Source organism: Dermacentor albipictus, chromosome 2 (assembly GCF_038994185.2).
Source record: "Dermacentor albipictus isolate Rhodes 1998 colony chromosome 2, USDA_Dalb.pri_finalv2, whole genome shotgun sequence".
Classification (NCBI taxonomy): domain Eukaryota; kingdom Metazoa; phylum Arthropoda; class Arachnida; order Ixodida; family Ixodidae; genus Dermacentor; species Dermacentor albipictus.
In genome coordinates this window covers 203,356,485-203,376,174 of record NC_091822.1, presented here as the reverse complement: position 1 = coordinate 203,376,174, position 19,690 = coordinate 203,356,485, and the positions used below count along the sequence as shown (strand labels likewise).

The 19,690-nt window shown below is 48.6% G+C and overlaps 1 protein-coding gene and 1 non-coding gene across 3 annotated transcripts in view; both read left to right on the top strand.

Moving 5' to 3' along the window:
• The window catches only part of LOC135897324 (uncharacterized), a 297,711-nt gene that overhangs the window by 80,803 nt on the left and 197,218 nt on the right, over window positions 1–19,690 (top strand). The window lies entirely within an intron of this gene.
• Window positions 10,552–10,626, top strand: TRNAS-GGA (transfer RNA serine (anticodon GGA)). The gene has a single exon. It is a non-coding gene; the product is annotated as a tRNA-Ser (tRNA).

Here is a 19,690-nt window from a genome sequence, read left to right as displayed (position 1 = left end):
ATATATTGTAAATACAGTCTTTATATACGCCTAACATCCCCGTAACATATTGGTGGGAGATACGGGATACCACGGCTGCAAACGGAGGTCCGCAGTGGACGTCGCATCACCGTTCCAACCATGAATGACGGCGAGCACGCGGGATCAACGTCGTTGCCGCCTCCAACGTCACCGTCACCACCTACGTCGCTGTCGCCTGCGGTTGTGGTTGTGCAACCCAAGGATCCTGGGAACTTTCTGTGGGACCGATCGCGCCGACGTTGAAAAGTTGGTGGCTATTTACGAACGCGCGAGTGGAATCAACAGATGGGGCCCTACGCTTATGCTAGCCAACCTTTTGTTCTACCTACGATGCACGGCAAAGGTGTGGTACGAAAACTACGAAGAGTAGCTCACCAGCTGGGACCAATGGAAAGAGAAGTTGACAGAGTTGTTTGGCAAACCAGCCGGCCGTAAGATTGCCGCAAAGCAGGAACGGGCATCCCGTGCCCAATCCCCCACGGAGTCCATTGTCTCGTACATCCAGGAAGTGCTGGCACTTTGTCGTAAAGCCGATCACGACATGACAGAAGCTGAAAAGGTCGGGCGCGTGCTTAAGGGTATAGCTGACGATGCCTTTAATCTGCTCATGTGCAAAAGCTGTTCTACATTTGATGCCATCATTAAAGTGTGCCGACAATTCGAGCAGGCAAAATGCCGACGCGTCTTGCAACCATTCGCCAGACTTCCCAACACTGCCACAACGTCGACGTGTGAAGATCAACCCGCACAACAGCATGCGTCGCCATCAGAGGACGTGGTGCGAATCGTTGAACGTGAACTGGATGCGATGGCGCCCGCAGCTTTCTGTTCGCGTAGCCCTGATGCTACCACTGTTTCAGTTCCCCTCGTACAAGCCATCGTTCGCCAGGAACTTGAAAACATTGGACTGCATTCTGTCTGTGCTGTCGCGAATCCCAGAGCTAACGAACGCCGCTTTACTATTTTTGCTCCTCCCCGACGCTTCTTTCCACCTTATCGCAACCCGATTGAGTGGAGAACTGCAGACGACCAGCCTATATGTTTCACCTGTCGCCACACTGGTCATGTCACCCCATACTCTCGCAACTCGTGTCCCTCAACACCGCGCATGCCGACCAACCTGAGCCGTTTTGATGGAAATTCCCGCACTGTTTCGCCCACCACCGAGTCTAACAGCACCGACAACTCTGCTAGGAACACGTGGTGCAGCCGCTCACCATCGCCATGCGGGCACCAGTCTCGTTCACCACAAACAGTTCTCGTTCGCTGCAGCCACGTCGCCTTTCATCTCCTGTGGCGTTTGGTCGCACCCTTTCGGAAAAATAAGAAATTCAGTCCTCAGAGGTGGTGCTACATTGCCTACTACCGCAGCAAATCCTCTGTTTGTGCCCACAAGGAGAAGTGTAATAGACGTTAAAATAGACGGCGTACCTGTACAAGCACTCGTCGACACTGGAGCCCACGCATCTGTGATGAGCGCTAGCCTGCGAGACGCTTAAAGATCCTCACCCTAGAAGCTGCCCGAGTGCTTCGTGTGGCCGACGGCGGCGTGCTGGTTGGTCTTGGAATGTGTACTGCGCGTTTAATGGTAGCCGGCCGCCCTACTTCTGTTCTCTCTGCTGTGATCGACAACTGCCTTCACTACGGTATCCTTGGATCGGACATTTTATCCACTCATTCTGCTCTCATCGACTTCGTGACCGGCGTTCTTCAGTTGGAACTGCCTCAACTCACCGATGCTCCAAGCACTGCCCACCGCACTTGTGCTCGTTTCACGATGTGCGTCTGTCACCCGAGGCAGTCACTTACGTCACTTTGACCGCCGAGCCACAGGTTCCTGACAGTGAATACGTGATTCGCCCCGTCATCGACGTGCTTTTGAACCGGAACATTGCGGTTCCGCATATGTTCGTCACAGTTACTAATGACGTCGTTCTACCGCTTATGAATTTCAGCATGTGCCCTCAAATGATTCCAACCGGCATGTTCGTGGCCGGCGTTTTTAATGGTTCTGAATTTTACATGGAGAGTCTGAATGCCGAGAGTGGCTTATTAGCGCCAATTACAGCTCACAGCTGATTCCTTAATGGATGACTTCGCGAAAGTGATTGCACCTGACCTCACCTCTGCACAGGCCACGGACATACCGTCACCTGTTTGAATCTTACAGTGACATCTTTGATTTAGGCGACAGGCTATTATGCCAAACATCTGTCGTTCACCACCGTATAAACAGTGGAGACACGAATCCTATTCGTCAGCGTCCCTTTCGGGTGTCGTATGTTGAACGTCGAGTCATCCAATCAGAAGTGGACAAAATGTTCCGCAAAGAGGTCACCGAGCCATCAGCCAGCCCTTGGGCTTCGCGTGTCGTCCTTGTGAAAAATAAATTAGGTACCTGGCGTTTTTGCGTCGGTTATCGCCACTTAAACATGGTCACGCGCGAAGACGTCTACCCACTACCACGCATCGATGACGCCTCAGACTGCTTGCACAGAGCTAAATGCATCTCGTCCCTCGATCTTCGATCCGGGTACTGGCAGATTGCAGTTCATGAAATGGATCGCGAGAAGACGGCTTCATCCCGCCGGATGGCTTACATCAGTTCAAAGTCATGCCCTTTGGCCTATGCAATGCTCCTGCCACATTTGAACGTTTGATGGACTCTCTTCTGCGAGGTTACAAATGAACCACCTGTCTTTGTTACCTTGACGACGTTATTATTTTTTCTGCCACGTTCGGCAGCCACCTTACCCGACTCACTGCAATTCTTGAGGTCTTCCGAAAAGCCGGCCTTCAACTGAACTCCATGAAGTGTCAGTTCGGGCGCCGTCAGATTACAGTGTTAGGACACCTCATTGACTCATCCGGCGTCCAACCAGATCCGGAAAAAGTTCGCACCGTACGCACTTTCCCTGTGCCATGTTCTGCTTCTGACGTGCGCTGCTTCCTCGTCCTGTGTACTTACTTTTGCCGTTTCGTCAAAAACTTCGCCGACGTTGCTCGGCCATTGACAGATCTTCTAGAGAAGAACACGCCATTCTCATGGGGCCCGGAGCAGGCTCACGCATTCACCGCTCTTATCGGGTTTCGGACCACCCCTCCCACACTTGCGCACTTTGATCTATCTGCACCGACCGAAGTGCACACTGACACATGCGGCCACAGCATCGACGCTGTTCTCGCCAACAGCAGAATGGGGCCGAGTGCGTGATAGCTTACGCCAGCCGCCTGCTGTCACCTGCCTAGAGAAATCACTCCATCACCAAACGGGAGTGCTTGGCTTTAGTTTGGGCTGTCGCCATGTTCCGGTCATATCATCGTCCTTCCTCTTCATCTGCAATGCGTCGTTCTCGAACAACATCACGATGCACGGACGGCTGGACACCTTGGAGTTTTGCATACATACGACCGTGCACGACGCCGGTTCTTCTGGCCGGGTTTCTACCGCTCTGTGCATCGTTATGTCGCAACTGGCGAATTGTGTCAGCGCCGAAAGAAACCTCCGCTGCCACCTGTCGGACGACTCCATCCAGTTGAAGTTCCCTCTGAACCGTTCTTTCGTGTAGGCCTTGACCTGCTTGGCCCTTTTCCGATGACGACTAGGGGGAAGAAGTGGATCGCCGTCGCAACTGATTACGCGACACGCTACGCGATAACAAAGGCGTTGCCGACTAGTTGCGCAACAGACGTTGCCGATTTTCTCCTTCACGACGTCATTCTCCAGCACGTTGCACCTCGACAGTTAATTACAGACCGCGGCCGCTCGTTCTTGCCTCTAGTAGTGGACAACCTACTCCGCTCTTGTGCCACTGAGGAACAACTGTCCACCGCCTACCACCCACAAACGAAGGGTCTTAGGAACGTCTCAACCGAACACTCACAGAGATGCTGTCAATGTATGTTTCCAATAATCACCGCGACTAGGACGCTACGCTTGCCTACGTGATATTCGCGTAGAACTCGTCCCGACATGACACCGCAGGATATTCACCCTTTTATCTTTTGTACGGTCGCGACCCCACATTGCCATTTGACACCACCCTACCTTCTGTGCCCCGCGTTGCCACTGAGTACGCTCGCCAAGTCATCGATCGCGCTCACATGGCGCGTCAAATTGTCCGATCTCGCTTATTAGCCTCGCAGCATCTGCAAAAAGAGCATTACGACCGGTGCCATCCTGATGTTCAGTTCGCCCCAGGTGCTTGCGTGCTGCTTTGGTCACCATGTCGTCGGGTCGACCTCTCCTAGAAGCTTCTTTCTCGCTACACAGGGCCTTATGAAGTCCTACGTCAAGTTGACGACGCCAATTACTAGATCGCGCCATTACAGTTTGATCCATCCTCAAGTCCGCCGCCTGTTGGCGTCGTACACGTTTCGCGGCTGAAGCCATACTTCACTCGCAGTTCGCCTACCATACGCCGACACGGCGCTTCACCACCTGGCGGTCCTGTTGCGGAAGGATGAACGAAGGGAGGAAGAAGAAGATCGCGAGACACTGGCTGCTGCGGGTTGTTGGCGGTCAGCCATCTTGTCTACGCTGACTCATCCTGTATATATATTGCAAATGAATCTTTATATACGTCTAACATCCCCGTAACAGTATCAAAGGCTTCTTGCAAATCAATAAAATGTATAAAGACAATGGTATTGTTATCTATTTCCTTACAGACTAGATCATGAAAATCCTGTAATAGGTTTACCGTACTTTTGTCTTTGCGAAAGCACACTGGGCTGCATTTAGTAGATGGTACTTATCAAGAAATGATGTCATGCTAACATGTATAATTTTCTCCGTGATACAAGCGAGGGAGGAAAAGCAAGTCCAGGCCCACTCGATAAAACGGCTCCGTTGGAACGTGAATTGGCTGAAGGAGGCCAGCAGGTTGAGTCGCAGGTTTCTTGCGGCGCTGACAGAGGTCACAAGATGTTACGTACCAGCGAACGGACCGATAAAGGCCCTTCCAGAAGAAACGTCGTCGTATGCGATCATAAGTTCTGGAGACTCCTGTGTGCACGGAAGCTGGCGCGTCATGGAACTAGACCAGGACATCCCTGCGCAGATGATGCGGGACAACGAGCAGGAGTTCTGTGCCATCGGGGAGCATATTGCAGTGGTAAAGAACGTCATCCTGAAGCAAGAACATATTGAAGGAGGAGTCGAGGATGCCGGATTGCAGAAGTTCCGTAAGAGAGAGCAACAATGGATCTCTACGTTCTTAGTCGGTCGCATGGGTAAGCCTGTTATTGCTAAGACGTGAGTGTCGGGGTCTGTTTCAGTGGAATCGGAAGGTTCAACGGGGTGACGGGATGGGCAGTCGGCGTCAATGTGTAAGTTGCCAGATTTGTACGCAATCGAGAACGTGTACTCCTGTAATCCCAATGCCCAACGGCCGAGCCTCCTTGTGGGGTAATAAAGTGTTGAAAGCCAGCCCAGCGAAATTATGATCACATACGACGACGTTTCTTCTGGAAGGGCCTTTATCGATTCCCCCGCATAGGCGTCTGCGTCAGCAGGCGTTTGGTGTATTGCGACAGCACGTACCCGAGCACACGAGGATTGGACCATCCTGCGTGTAGCCGTGCGCGGCTTAGCCGTGTCTGGGGAAGGGGCATGCTTGGGGTTGAGCCGATGCTGAATGTTTGGACCTTCAATGCCCCCCGGCGGAGGCAACACACCTCTTCGGCCTCTGCTTCATATAGACAGCACCTCCAGACTGACCCACCTGCAGGAAATCGGCAGTCACCTTTTCCTGTCCACCTATTCAATCATCGTCTTTCTCTCTGGCTTTTTCATCTGTCCTGTCTCCTTTTCACTTCTTCTTACTTCCGAATTTCCTGGTCGCAAGGGTTAATCGTGTGTCATATATCCAGTCTTGGGTATATACATTAGGTTATAGCGGCTCGGTGGTGGGTGGCTACCACCGCCGCCGAAATTTTAAACCATGCTATGACAGAAGCTTTCCCCTGCCTTCCAGATCGGCCTCTGAAACGAGGCCGCACCGAAGTACCTTTCGAGTTTACATTCAGAGTAAATGCAGACACGTTTATACGTTATCATGTCTTGCACAGCGAAGGAACCACCCCAATGCGACAACACTAAGGAAATCTTATGCCCTTTCTTGGGGGCAAAATGCCTAAAAAAATCGGAGAAGACTACAAAGCCTCTAAAATGACAAGTGGAGACATTCTCCTGGAACTTAAAAAGAAAGAACAATTGGAAAAGATCTCCGATCTCACCGGCATTGGTGACATCAAAGTAACGTTCTCACGACACCGATGACTAAATACATGCAGGGGCGTGATCTCTGCATAAGATTTCCTTAGCTTAAGCGACGAAGAACTGCTCGAGGGTTTCCAAGAGCAAAACGTAATCAAAGTGCAGGAATAACAATCAGCAGGAACGTCGAACAAATCCCAACCAAACATGCGATACTTACTTTTGGCACCAGCATTCTTCCTAGTTCACTCAAAACAGGCTACGTAAAGATAAACGTTAGGCCATACATGCCGAACGCAAGACGGTGCTTCAAGGGCCAAAAGTTCGGGCATGCATCACAATCATGTAGAGGAAAAGCAATATGTGCAGAATGTGGTGCCAATGATCACCCTTCGGACAACTGTAATGTTCCTCCACATTGCGCACACTGCAAAGGAGATCATGCTGCTTATTCGCGAACTTGTCCCCTCTGGAGAAAAGAGAAAGAAATAATTGCAAACACAGTGAAAGAGAAAATCTCTTTCTATGAAGCAACGAATAGACTATCTCACCTACCTCAAACGAGCTATGCCAGTGTGGCGGTGCAGGGGGCAGCACTACATCGGCTCCAGGGGTTTGTAGGGGTCATAGCCAGTGGGCCCGTAGTATCTCCATCCGCTCCGTTGGTGGCAGCGGCCAGTGCTGCTCCATCATCAGCTAAGGCGGCCGCCGACTCCTGTGTCGCAGGGCCCAAGACTTAATCGAACGTTAAGGCCTGAGACGAGCGTCTCACGGCCTCAAACCCTCGTTCGATCCTCCAGCGCCTCAGAGAAGGCTATGGAGGTCAACCCAAAAACCATGGCGTCGTTGACGCCAAAGGATCAGCGCTCCCTGGAGCGCACTAAAGAAGACATATACCTCGTAACTGCGCCACCAAAGTGCCAGGTAACCGGAACGGTTACCGCCCTCGTTTAGAGTAGACATCTTATCATTATATGCTGCCTACAGCCTTCTAAAACACACATATATAAGTGAACAGTTCTAACTGTTTAGCAATGGCTTTCATCATGCATTTAACTGTAGAGGTCTGGTTCTCTTCCTGAGTTAAAGCCGAATACCTGTTCTGTAGCTTGATATGGAATTACTGTATTTTTCCTCTTACTGCTAACTCATTAATCGGCTTCTTATGTACCAGTTTCTTCCGTTCCCTCCTCAGGTCTAGGCTAATTCGATTCCTTGCCATCCTGTGATCACTACAGCGCACCTTGCCTTGCAAGGATGGTGGACAGATAGTTCTAGAGAAACTGGCCACCCTGTATACGCAATGCCTCTTCCGCGTCCGCGTCTTCGTAGCGCTCTTCAAGTATGCAAAACCAACTCGCCCACATCAAGCTTCTGCAGCCTAAGTGACCAGAAGTCACCTCGTTGTGGCAGGCTTGAAGTACTTCCGTACGAAGAGCTGCAGGAATGACAAACAGATAGGGGGACCAGTCGAAGAAATTCTTTTTTTTTTTGTAAAGGACCTTGGCCCGTAAACAAAACGACAACAGTCATCTTGTGAAAAATTTAGGGGGCTTTGCAGATCTTCCCTCCAAGTAAATGATTAGTTCAAGCAACTCAGGGTCGTCCCGTTGTTGATGCGCGATGGCGGATGTGTCCATAACACAAATAAATGCTGAGTCTTCTTCTTCGGGTGGAGCAGGTGACTCTATCGGCGATCGAGACAAGCAGTCAGCATCCGTATGTCGTTTCCCCGACTTGTACGTGACAGTCATGTCAAACTCTTGTAGCCTTAGGCTCCAACGCGCCAGTCGTCCAGAAGGATCTTTAAGGTTTGTCAACCAACATAATGAACGGTGGTCACTGATAACTGTGAAGTGGCGGCCATACAAATATGGGCGAAATTTCATAGCCGCCCATACCACGGTGACGCATTCTTTCTCGGTTGTGGAGTAATTAGCCTCTGTACGTGAGAGTGTTCTACTTGCATAAGCAAGCACTCTTTCTGTGTCCTCTTGCCGCTGCACAAGAACAGCTCCCAAGCCAACATTGCTGGCATCAGTGTGGAGCAATGTAGGCACGGTCCCATCAAAGTGGGCGAGCACTGGAGGTGTCTGGAGGCGTTGCCGCAAGTCGTTGAATGTGCCTTGCTCTTCGTCGCCCCATACAAAAGCAACGTCGTCTCTCGTCAGGCGAGTTAACGGCGACGCAATGCGCGCAAGTCTGCAATAAACCGCCGGTAATAGGCACAGAGGCCGAGGAAGTGCCTGACAGCCTTTTTATCGGATGGTACGGGAAACTGTGCGAAGGCTGCAACTTTTTCAGGATCCGGCCGGACACCTGCGTGGCTAACGACGTGACCGAGAAACTGCAGCTCCGCGAAGCCAAAGGGGCACTTCTGCGGCTTCAGGGTGAGGCCGGCGGACCGTCTGGACTGCAGAACCGCTTCAAGCCGTTCGAGGTGTTCTTCAAACGTTGCGGAGAACACGATGACGTCGTCGAGATACACTAAGCAGGTTTTTCACTTCAGACCCGAAAGTACATTATCCATGAGGTGTTGGAACGTACCAGGGGCAGAACACAAGCCGAAAGGCGAGACGTTAAACTTGTATAGGCCATCTGGCGTCACGGAAGCAGTTTTTTCACGGTCTCTCGGGTCTACATCGATTTGCCAATATCCGCTTTTTAGGTCCATTGAAGAGAAGTAACGTGCCTGTCGAAACCTGTCGGGTGAATCATCTATACGGGAAGCTGGTATACGTCTTTCTTTGTCACCTGATTTAGCTTTCGGTAGTCCGCAAAGAAACGCAAGCTGCCGTCTTTTTTCTTGACCAGAACTACAGGAGATGCCCAGGGGCTCGTTGATGGTTGGATCACGTGATCTTCAAGCATTTTTGTCACTTGTTGTATGGCTTCACGTTCTCTAGGAGCCACACGATATGGATTTTGGTGAATTGGTCTTGCCGTATCCTCTGTAATTATTCGGTGCTTTGTTAGGGGCGTCCGACTGACGCTGGACGTCGACTCAAAGCAGTCGTTGAACTTGGCCAATAGCGTAAGAAGGCGCTCTCGTTCGTGCTGCGACAAAGCAGTGCTAACGTCAAGTTCAGGAGCTGGGTTTTGCGTAGGCGCTTCTTCGAGTAGTGAACAGCAGCCACGAACATCCGCAACGCCGTCAAAATAAGCCACAGACGTGCCCTTGGGAAGGTGCCGTCGCTCTGTGCTAAAATTTGTTAGCAACAGGTTTGTGCGCCCGTCGGTTACATTCACGATTCCTCGTGCGACCGAGATACCATGAGTAAACAACAACGTGGTTATTTGGTCGGCAACTCCTTCGCAACGAAGCGGTACGTCACATGCTACCGAAACAAGAGCACACGATCGAGGGGGGATGACGACGCCGTCTACTGTTAGACGAAAGGAGTTGTGTTGGGTAAGCAATGGAGTAAACCGGAGCTCTTATAAAACGTCACCATGCGGTCGGGGATGTTAATTACGGCGCCATATTCTTTTAGGAAGTCCATTCCAATAATCAAATCATTGCAGCATACAGGAAGGACGATGAAAGTGGCCACGAAAGAAGAATACCCGATGTTAACTCTAGCAGTACATCTTCCAGTAGGCATAAGTAATTGGCCGCCTGCCGCCCTTATGTGCGGCCCCGTCCATGGCGTCCTTACTTTCTTCAGACGGAGGAGGAATTCCTGACTCATTATAGAGAAGTCGGCACCAGTGTCGACTAACGCTGTCACCGGTTGCCCATCCACGAAAACATCAATGTCGGCGCTCACAATTTCTTCAATGTTTATCGGCTTCACGTCGTTCTGCAGTGAGAATGTTGGGGGCGTTTTAGTGCCTTGCGGCGGGCCTGCAACCTTGCCCCCAGAGGTCGCCGCCTTTAGTTTCCCCGACGGGGGCTGGGCGACCTCCGTCCTCGGAGCTCCGCAAAAGTACGTCCAGTAGATGAAGCCATCTGACGTGGAGGGGTTGGAGAGCGTGACCGACGGCCGAAATCGGACCGATCATTGGGCATGGATTCGTCATTCGGGTGCGCTATTGGGGGTCCCTGAGTAGCATCGTCGTCGTGGCGTAGCATGGCGTTGTAATTTGCACGTCGACCATGGGATCACGGACGAAGAGGTCGCAGTGATGTGTCACGATGCCAGCAATGACGCGAAATATGACCGGTGCCTCCGCAGTCAAGACAGAGTGGGTGCCTATCGACAGTGCGCCATACGTAATTTTGACTTGACGTAGTAGTACGTCAAACTCTTGCCTTCAATTGCTTCGTGTTGTCGACAAATTCGACTTCGCCCTGCCATCTGCTGGCCGCCTGGTTGGCTCAGATGGTAGAGCGGCTGCCCCGGAAAGGCGGTGGTCCCGGGTTCGAGTCCCGGACCAGGACGAATTTTTCTTCAACTATGAGGCTTTTCTTTCAAGGAACCCGTATGGGTTCCTTTGTAGCTATTGCTACAAACAGGTGGATGTCTCATTTTCCCTTTATTCAATGATTTTGGCTTCTAGCGCGAAGTCAAACACGGACGCAGACAGGACGAGCGCTCGTCCTGTCTGCTCCTTTCTGTGTCCGTGTTTCACTTCGCGCTAGAAGCCAAAATCATGTTACCGTACCAACTCGCCCAACTGTCTATCCTTTTGCAGTGCGCCATACGTCGGTAATTCGAAGTTGCGGCTGTCCCGTAGCGTCGTTTTGCGGCGCTGACCAAGACACGGCGAACGACTGCTGGCGGTATGACTGAAGCGGCATAACGGCTGCGCGCTTCGAAGCCTCCTCTTGCGGCGGCGACCAAGGAGCGGCTGTAGGAGGCTGGTGGTACGGCGATGTGGTTGCAACCGGTGGTGGACTTCGGACAGCGGCGGCGTAACTCAGGGGTCGCGGGTGGTCTTGAAGATCGGTTACCGAGAACACCTGCCGGATTTCGTCACGCACCACTTCGGCGATTGACGCAACGGGTCTATCTAGTGTCAGTGTCAGAATCTTTTGAATTTCCTCTCTGATGAGCTCTCTGACCAACTCACGCAAGGAGTTCTGATACTAGGCAGCCGCTGCGGCGGCATTGATTGTAGTGCTGGTTGACCGTCGATCGTATTGCCTGCATCTTTGATGAAGGGCCCGCTCAATAGCCGTAGACTCTTTGATAAACTCAGCGACAGTGACGGGTCGATTGCGCACAAGCCCGGCGAACAACTGCTCTTTTACACCTCGCATGAGGTGTAAAACTTCCTATCTTCGGACATGTTCGGGTCGGCTCTACGAAAGAGGCGGGCCATGTCCTCGGCGAACATTGTGACCGACTCATTAGGTTGATGCACGCGTAGCTCCATCATTTGCGGGGCGCGGTCGCGTCGGTCGGCACTCGCAAAAGTTTCCGTGACCTTCTGCCGAAAGTCATGCCAGCTTGTGAGGCTACCTTCGCGGTTCTCGAACCAAGTACGGCCCCTGTCGTCAAGGGCGAAATAGACGTGGGAGAGCTATTGCTGCTCAGTCCACTGATTAATCTGTGCGACGCGTTCATACTTGTCCAGCCAGTCTGCAATGTCTTCGAAGACTTCACCGCGATAGCGATCGGGAACCAGCGGTTGCAGAACGGTTACCTGTTGTGGACTGGGAAACCGACTGCTTTGGGGTGCTTGTGGTGGACTGGTTTCAGCCATTTCGATATGTGTGCAGCTCCTGGAAAGAGGGGGTTGAAGAGCGGAGAACTCCGGGCCAGGGCCTTGCTGTAAAGCGATGCACGGGTGTCGTAACTGGTGACAGTGCGTTCAGGCTAGATGAACGACTCCCAGAGGACTCCGACGCATCAGACGCGGTCAGTACCCTGCACCTCCCCCAGTGTCACGGTACAACGCGGACAGAACCAAGCTGTGTAAATCTTGATTCTAGAATATTTTTTCTTAAAGAAGTAAAACGGCGGCAGAATATGAAAAAATGATCTATTGTTTCATCTTCTCCACAGACTGGGCACAGAGGGGAGGGCACCAGACCAGCCCTGGGACGATAGAAGTTTAATTTTGGTATTCGACAACGTAATCGGGTAAAGATGACTTCAGTTTTTCTGGTGTGAAAGGTATTTTTGGGCCAAGGGAATAGGAGGTGTCGATATTCTGAAAGATTAGCTACAGCTGGGTTCAAAAAGTCTTGAATAATTGTATATCTCCTGAAACAAGTAGTCGTTAGGTAAACTATTGTAGGAAGTAATGGTAATACAGGGCCACTGAGGGCCGCTCTCGCGAGACTGTCAGCCATTTCGTTCATGAGTAATCCTTTATGTCCAGGCACCCAAAGCAATCTAATTAAAGTTATGTGAGCAGGCACTAGAAAATGAAATGTACGTAAAAGGTTAGTGACACCATTTGCTGTGAGCGAGGAACATAAGGACAAAGAATCTGTTATTATTACTACCGCCGATATTGACGAATTTAGTTTGCGTAAGGCTAGAACTACAGCTATAAATTCAGCCAAAAATACGGAATAGAAGTCCGGAATCCTGATTGCAAATGACCAGTCTAGAGGGGGAGAGAAAATGCCAATTCCAGATTTTTCTTCACACCGTGAGGCGTCTGTCGCAATGACCGTGCTTATAGATAAACTCAATAAATGGTCCTGTAAGAAGCCGTTTAATATATTATGAGAAGTTTTGCATTGTTTGGGCAGATGTCATCAAATAGAATTTGTAGGTTCTCTCGCACATCATAAATAGTCGGTACCTCCCAGAGACGTACATTTAAGGGATTTATCAATGTTTGTTCGAAGACCACGTGTGGTGTATGAAAACGATGCCAGTGTACTCAGAAAAATAGTGCAGGCTGGGAAATGAATATGTATTTCAATCTTGCAATAGGGGATTCATACAATTTTAAGACTGTTTGCACCGTCAGTAAACGAAATCTACACAATATTGAGGGAAACCTGACTTCTTGGTGTAGTATGTTATTGGCAACACATTTCGGTAATCCGCAGGACAGTCGTAGGGCTTCCCGCTCAAGTAGAACAAGGGTACGTTATTTATAAGCTGGAGCACCAGAAAATAAAACACATCCAAATTCTAATATTGGCCGCACATACATTTTGCATATCATTAAAAGTGGATCTCTCCGCATTCCGGACCGACTTTTGCACAGCTTACGTAGCATAACAACTGCTCTCACTCCTTTTTTAACTATATGGTCAATATGGCCGAGCCAGCTGGGTGGAACCGTCATATACTACACCTAAATATTTCACCGACTCCACTTGAGGTATAGTCTCGCGGCGATGCGATATGGATATGTTAACGGGATTGTCAAGAGGGAAAACCAATATCAAGCATTTTCTAACGTTAAGTGAAAGGCGAATTTTATTTAGCCAGGTTTCTATGGCGTTGAGGTAGTTCTGTAGTCGATAATATAGAGAGTGAATATCACTGTCTGATGCGAAGAAAGCAACGTCATCCGCGTATAGTGTGTTTGTACATCTTGATGAAGAGGAATGGAACACATCAGAATATGAAATAGTAATGGTGAAATGACAGCTTCTTGAGGAACACCTCGTGATTGATTATATATACTCGAGGAAACGCCTCTTAGACAGCAGTAAAATGTTCTTCCATTTAAAAAGTCACCAATCCAGTTTGAAAAATAATTTTGAATCTGTAGATTTCCCAATATATCTAATAAAATTAGGTGTTCTACACTGTCGTAGGTTTTGGAAATGTCTAATGTCACAAGAGCACCTATTTGCCTCTGTCGCCGCGCTAATTTTATTCTAATTTCTAATTCCACGTGAGCATGCCAAATTGAACATGATGGTCGGAATCCAATTTGCCAGGGGCTAAGCAAGTCTTTGTTCTGTATAAATTTAATCATACGGGCATATAGAATTCTATCATTTAATTTAACCAAATTTGAAGTTAGCGCAATTGGCCTAATGTTATCTATTGTATATCCTTCCCCATGATTTTTAAGAATAGGGATGACTTTAGCAACTTTCCATGCAGACGGAATCCATGAGAACCGAATTGAGTAATTTACAATAAATAAAACCTCATCAGAAGCTTCCTTAAATAAAATTCTGATCATAGTAGATGTTACCCCATCCACGCCGGGAGCTGAATCTGGAAGTCGCTCCACGATTTCAGCCAATTCTAACATGGAGATTTCTGTAACATCATCTGATGCCCTTCGTATGCGAGAACAACTTGGCAAGACAGAAGAAAATCTAATTTCTAATCCCTTCGCGATTTCTTCTAGTGCTTGTTTCATTTCATCGCTACTTAAGATTATAGAGTCAATATTAAGTTGACGCGGAAGAACTTTTCTACCGCGGAGAAAGCGGAACAATGCACGCTTATTTTTATTGTTAGACAAAAATTCAAAATGCTCACAGTCGAATTCATCTTTGGCTCTAGAAAATGTATGTTTAAAGATAGCTCGAAAAAAGTTATAGTGACTCTAATTTTTGGGACTCTGGTTATGCAATAATTTTTTCCAAGCAGCTTTTCGCTTTCTGTAGTCTCGAGTGCATTCTTCATTCCACCAAGGACTGTAAGAAGTTCTTTTATTCAATCTAATCTCAAATTGAGCCTTCTTTTGAGAACTTTCCAAAGCGGAACAGATTATCGTGGTTTTTTGTTCTGTAGGCACATCAGGCAGAGATGAAAGAACATTTCGTAAGCGTTTTTTAAAAATGATATAATTTATGAAAGTTCCAACCTGGTCACTCATAACTGTTACAGGACGTGCAACGTCAAATACTATTGGAAGGTGATCACTGCTTGTCGAACAATCAATAGCCGACCAAGAACTTACGGAGAGACTCGGGCCACAGAATGTAAGATCTAGTGAAGAGTAAGATCGTCCTCTCACGAACGTAATAGATCCGGAGTTTACACACGTTCGTCGATTATCCAACGACCAGTTCCACAATCGGGTGACGCACAAATCTGTTCTTCAACCCCATGAGATATGGTGAGAATTGAGATCACCTGTGATTACAATGTCACGTCCACAAGAGTTAATAACACTATCCAGTGTGCTAGTGTCCTGTATGCCAGATGGAAAATATGCATTAACAACGGTAAAGGGACAACATCCCGGGATAACCAGCTCTATCGCTAGGATTTCACACTCTGCAGTAGAAAGTTGAAATGAAATTTTAGCCTTATGGTCGTCGTCTGCATAGAATACATGCGTCAATAGTGTCTCATTGTACCATAACATAATCGCCCGCCACCTACCTTTCCCTGTATTTCCCACTTCCCCTTTCCCCAGTGAGGAGTAGAAGGCTAGAGACATTAGAGAGTTTTAGAATAGGGGCCCCAAACGTTTTGGGGCCCCAAAGAAATAGCGTCGAAGTCACTGCGCATGCGCGAGACGCAAACTGCGTTTGGGTTTTGCGTTGGGAACGCTATTTCACCGATTTAGCGGGAGCTCAAATAGCGTTCCCAAAAGCTTTGCGTCAACAAACATGGCGGCACCCATCGAAGCGACGGCTCTAACCCAGCATCAAACTGGGTTCGATTCGCGGTAACGCGTGAAGTTCGCAAGCTAGGAGAAGTGACTGCGGTTATCGCTTTCTCTCAACTAGCGTGTGTTATGAAGATTCATACATTAGACGCCGCTGATTCCGAATTCGATTGTGGATTTTATGGCTCGTAGGCCTAACACGGCTAAGCTTGGCTGGTGAAGGCACGTAAAGTTGGTTTTGTTGCTCAAAACTAAGCACAACTAATTGTTTGTTGCTTGAAGAATAACCTTTAAATTGTACTTAAACGCGAATACATGCAAGTCAAAATTGCTATTCATATCATAAAATGGTATATTTTATTTAATTATTTTTAATCGTTTTTCTTAGACGCCGTAGTGGCGCTGTCAGCGCAAGACGCTATCCGCAAACGCAAAACCCTATTCTAAAACTCTTCACTCCTGCGTGCCCCAAAGCTAACACCCGCAAAGCTCTTTGGGGCCCCAAAATATTGGGGCCCCTATTCTAAAACTCTCTACTGTCTCCAGGCCAACCTCTCCTCCTTTCTCTTCGTTAAAATCTACTCCTTCTGGAAAACCTAGCTAACAGCAGCCGCGTGATACTTTCGAACAATCGCTTACAATTTTTTAATCTTGTGGTTGATCAACACTCATTTACCATCGCACATAAACTTGGTGTATTGTTCCCCTTATGTTCAAAAAATCTGACCTCAGTTGTATTTGCAATTGTGCCAGTGCAGCCGTCTAAGTATCACACTTTGCTTATACAACCGACTTATAACGCTATGGACTACTTGCATACATATTCTACGAGAAAATGCGCATTTAACCCCCGCCCCCCGCCTTTGGAACATTGCGTACACATTGGCCATACCATTCTCCTTCTTTTCCCCAGATATAAACAAGATGCCTTGTTTAGCTCGCCGAGCACACTTGAGAAACAAACTACGAATTTGGCATGATGCACGAAAGCACGTGGGAAAACGGGGATTTATTAATTACTCACAACAGCTCCTTTTAAAGCAGGCAAGTGAAAGTTTCGCAATGCATTCCACTTGAAATTATCTCTATTTTCACGGTATTTAAGTCGTCTCGAGTGCTGTTGTTTTAGGGATCTCGGAAACATTTCGATTAGCGGCAGTACGGCACCCTGGAAAGCTTCAATCAGAAACTTTTTACAATGGCTGTAATGAGCCTCCACAATAAAACAAAACTCGCTAGACAGAATATTGCTTCGTACTTTGAATAAATATATACACCATGCCCCGCATACTCCAGCGAGGATACCGGAGCATAAAATGAAACGGCATCTATAACGCATAAACATTGGGAGAAAACGGCTGTTCAGTAACTGTTTTCAGAGCACATAGGCAACCTACATAGCGCAAATTTTCAATACAAGTCACCAAAAAGTGGGTTTCATTTTTTCAAAATACTAAATATCTGCTGTCTTTCCTCCTGCCGGGAAACACGTAATAGTGTAGATCTTATTTAGAAACATCCTGAAAATGAAATCGCCAATGTCAGAAGTGACAAGTGCCTTTGAAAAAACTCCGAGTCCCAAATTGAACAGGAGGCAGGCCGTCGTCTGGAGACACCTCAAGACGAACACCTTCCCTAATCCATTCCAAAACACAATCCGAATTAGCTGCTGACGTAAAGTCAATCAAAAATGGCCAGAGAAACATTGAAACAAAAATTACTGGTCTCCAAAATCGCTTAGATTTACTCGAAGAAAGACTTAAAAACGTCGACCACATAACAAGAGAAATCTCAGAGGTACATGTCAAGGTAGACAGTACGACCTGTCGTTTGGAAGCGCTTGACTTACGCCTCGTTGACTTTGAAGACAGATCGCGCCGTGATAACCTAATATTTCGCGGTATTCCTGACACCGAAGAATCATGGCAAGAAACCTAGACCAAGTTAATATCAACAATCAAATCATTCTGCGATGCATTTCCAGATGACGCACTCCATCGCGCACATAGCCTTGGCCCTTTCGATCCTAAGTGTCGCGCCATAGTTGCAAAGCTTTCACATTCCAAAAGCCGGGAGAAAGTGCTCGTGCTGCGCGATCAATTCAAACGAAATAACCTTACAATTAGCAAACACTCCTCGGTTCCCAGCCGCGTTGCTCGCAAAACGTTAGTCGAGTTTGGTACCAGTCACTCCGCCACAATAAATTGTTTCTGAACAATAAATGCTATACTTACGACGCGTCTACCGATAGCGTCCGTGAAAGAGCGCAGAATGCATCTGGCACATTACAATATCATTCGGTTCCACTACGTGCGTTACAATATATAGGGACGCGTAAGGGGTAGTGGCCTAACATTACAAACAGCTTTACCTTACTTGCATGTTCTTTTTACAAATATCAGAAGTCTTGCGAATAAATTTCGTTCTTTATCTTGGGCAATCGACACGTGCGATGCAAAAATTATTGCCTTGACAGAAACTTGGCTTCCTGCACATGTGCGCGTTTGTGATACTTTCTGTGGTGCCGGCAATTTCGCTATCTACCACCGTGACCGAGGAGGCGTCCTTTCCACAAATTCTTAAGATATTCCACCATTTCATATAGATATTGTCACGAGCGGTGCTACACACCGGTAATTAGAGAAGACGAGCGCACAGCAAGACAACCATTTATTGAGGCGAACTTGTTCCCCACATAACCAAAAGCAACTAGCCCAATAGCAGCAACATGTGCAAGCATGGACAGCACTCGACAAAGAACGAGCATCTCCTATCTGCGGGCAGTATTTAAAGGCTGTGAAGTAACGTGCGTAGAACTATCGCGACAGATAGCGCGAGTTGCCGTGCCTGATACGATGGGCACATCGTAGGTACGAGGCTATCGCGGTAGGTTCGTGCGAGTGCTCACACGCGTTAACATCCGTCTTTCGGACGCCACCGGCACAGATGCAAAGCCCGAAAGGCACGTGGCATTGCTCCCCTCCAAAAAAAGCATCGTCTCGATGTTGAAAATAAGCACTTAGGTAAATAAGTACACAGCACTAGAGTTCGTGGTGCACACAAAGTAAAGAAAAAAAGAACTACGCTAGAAGTTTTCTAACGTGCGTAATACGACTTCATGCGCACAACATGAACAATTTCAGGCCGTGCGTGCCGTCGCTGAGAGTTCGTCAACCCGTCAGGAATGACCTCATAGTTCCATGCACCCACACGGCGGACAATCTTGTATGGGCTGAAATGACGTCGAAGGAGCTTCTCGCTGAGGCCACGTCGGCGAACTGCTGCCCATACCCAAACTTGGTCGCCGGGCGTGTATTCTTGATGGCGGTGTCGACGGTTGTAGCGCCGGGCGTCAATTGCTTGCTGTCTTACGGTTCGTACTCGAGCGAGCTGGCGGGCCTGGTCGGCGCGCTGCTGAAACGTCGCCACGTCAGGATGTGGGTCACCTTCATTCACATGAGGGAGCATGGCGTCGAGTGTCGTAGTCACTTCCCGGCCGTAAACAAGAGCGAATGGTTATCAGCGCAGTTGCCTACTGAATGGCGGTATTATATGCGAAGGTGACATAAGGGAGTACTTCATCCCACGTTTTATGTTCTACGTCAACGTACATCATGTCCGCCAGGGTTTTATTTAGCCGTTCTGTGAGACCATTACATTGCGGATGGTATGCGGTAGTTCTGCGATGAGTAGTTTGGCTGTACCGCAGTATCGCCTGCATCAGGTCACTACAGAATGCTGTGCCCCTGTCAGTGATAATGGCCTCTGGCGCGCCGTGACTCAGGACAATATGACAAATAAAAAATCTGGTGGCTTCTTTAGCGGTGGCTCTTGAGAGTGCGCACGTTTCTGCGTAGCGCGTCATGTAATCCGTCGCAACAATAATCTATTTGTTCCCAGCGGTGGACGTCGGAAAAGGCCCAAGAAACCCCAATCCAACTTGCTGGAACGGTTTTGTCGAGGGTTTGATCGGTTGCAAGGAATCTGGCAGGTTTCTTTGGGGGAGTC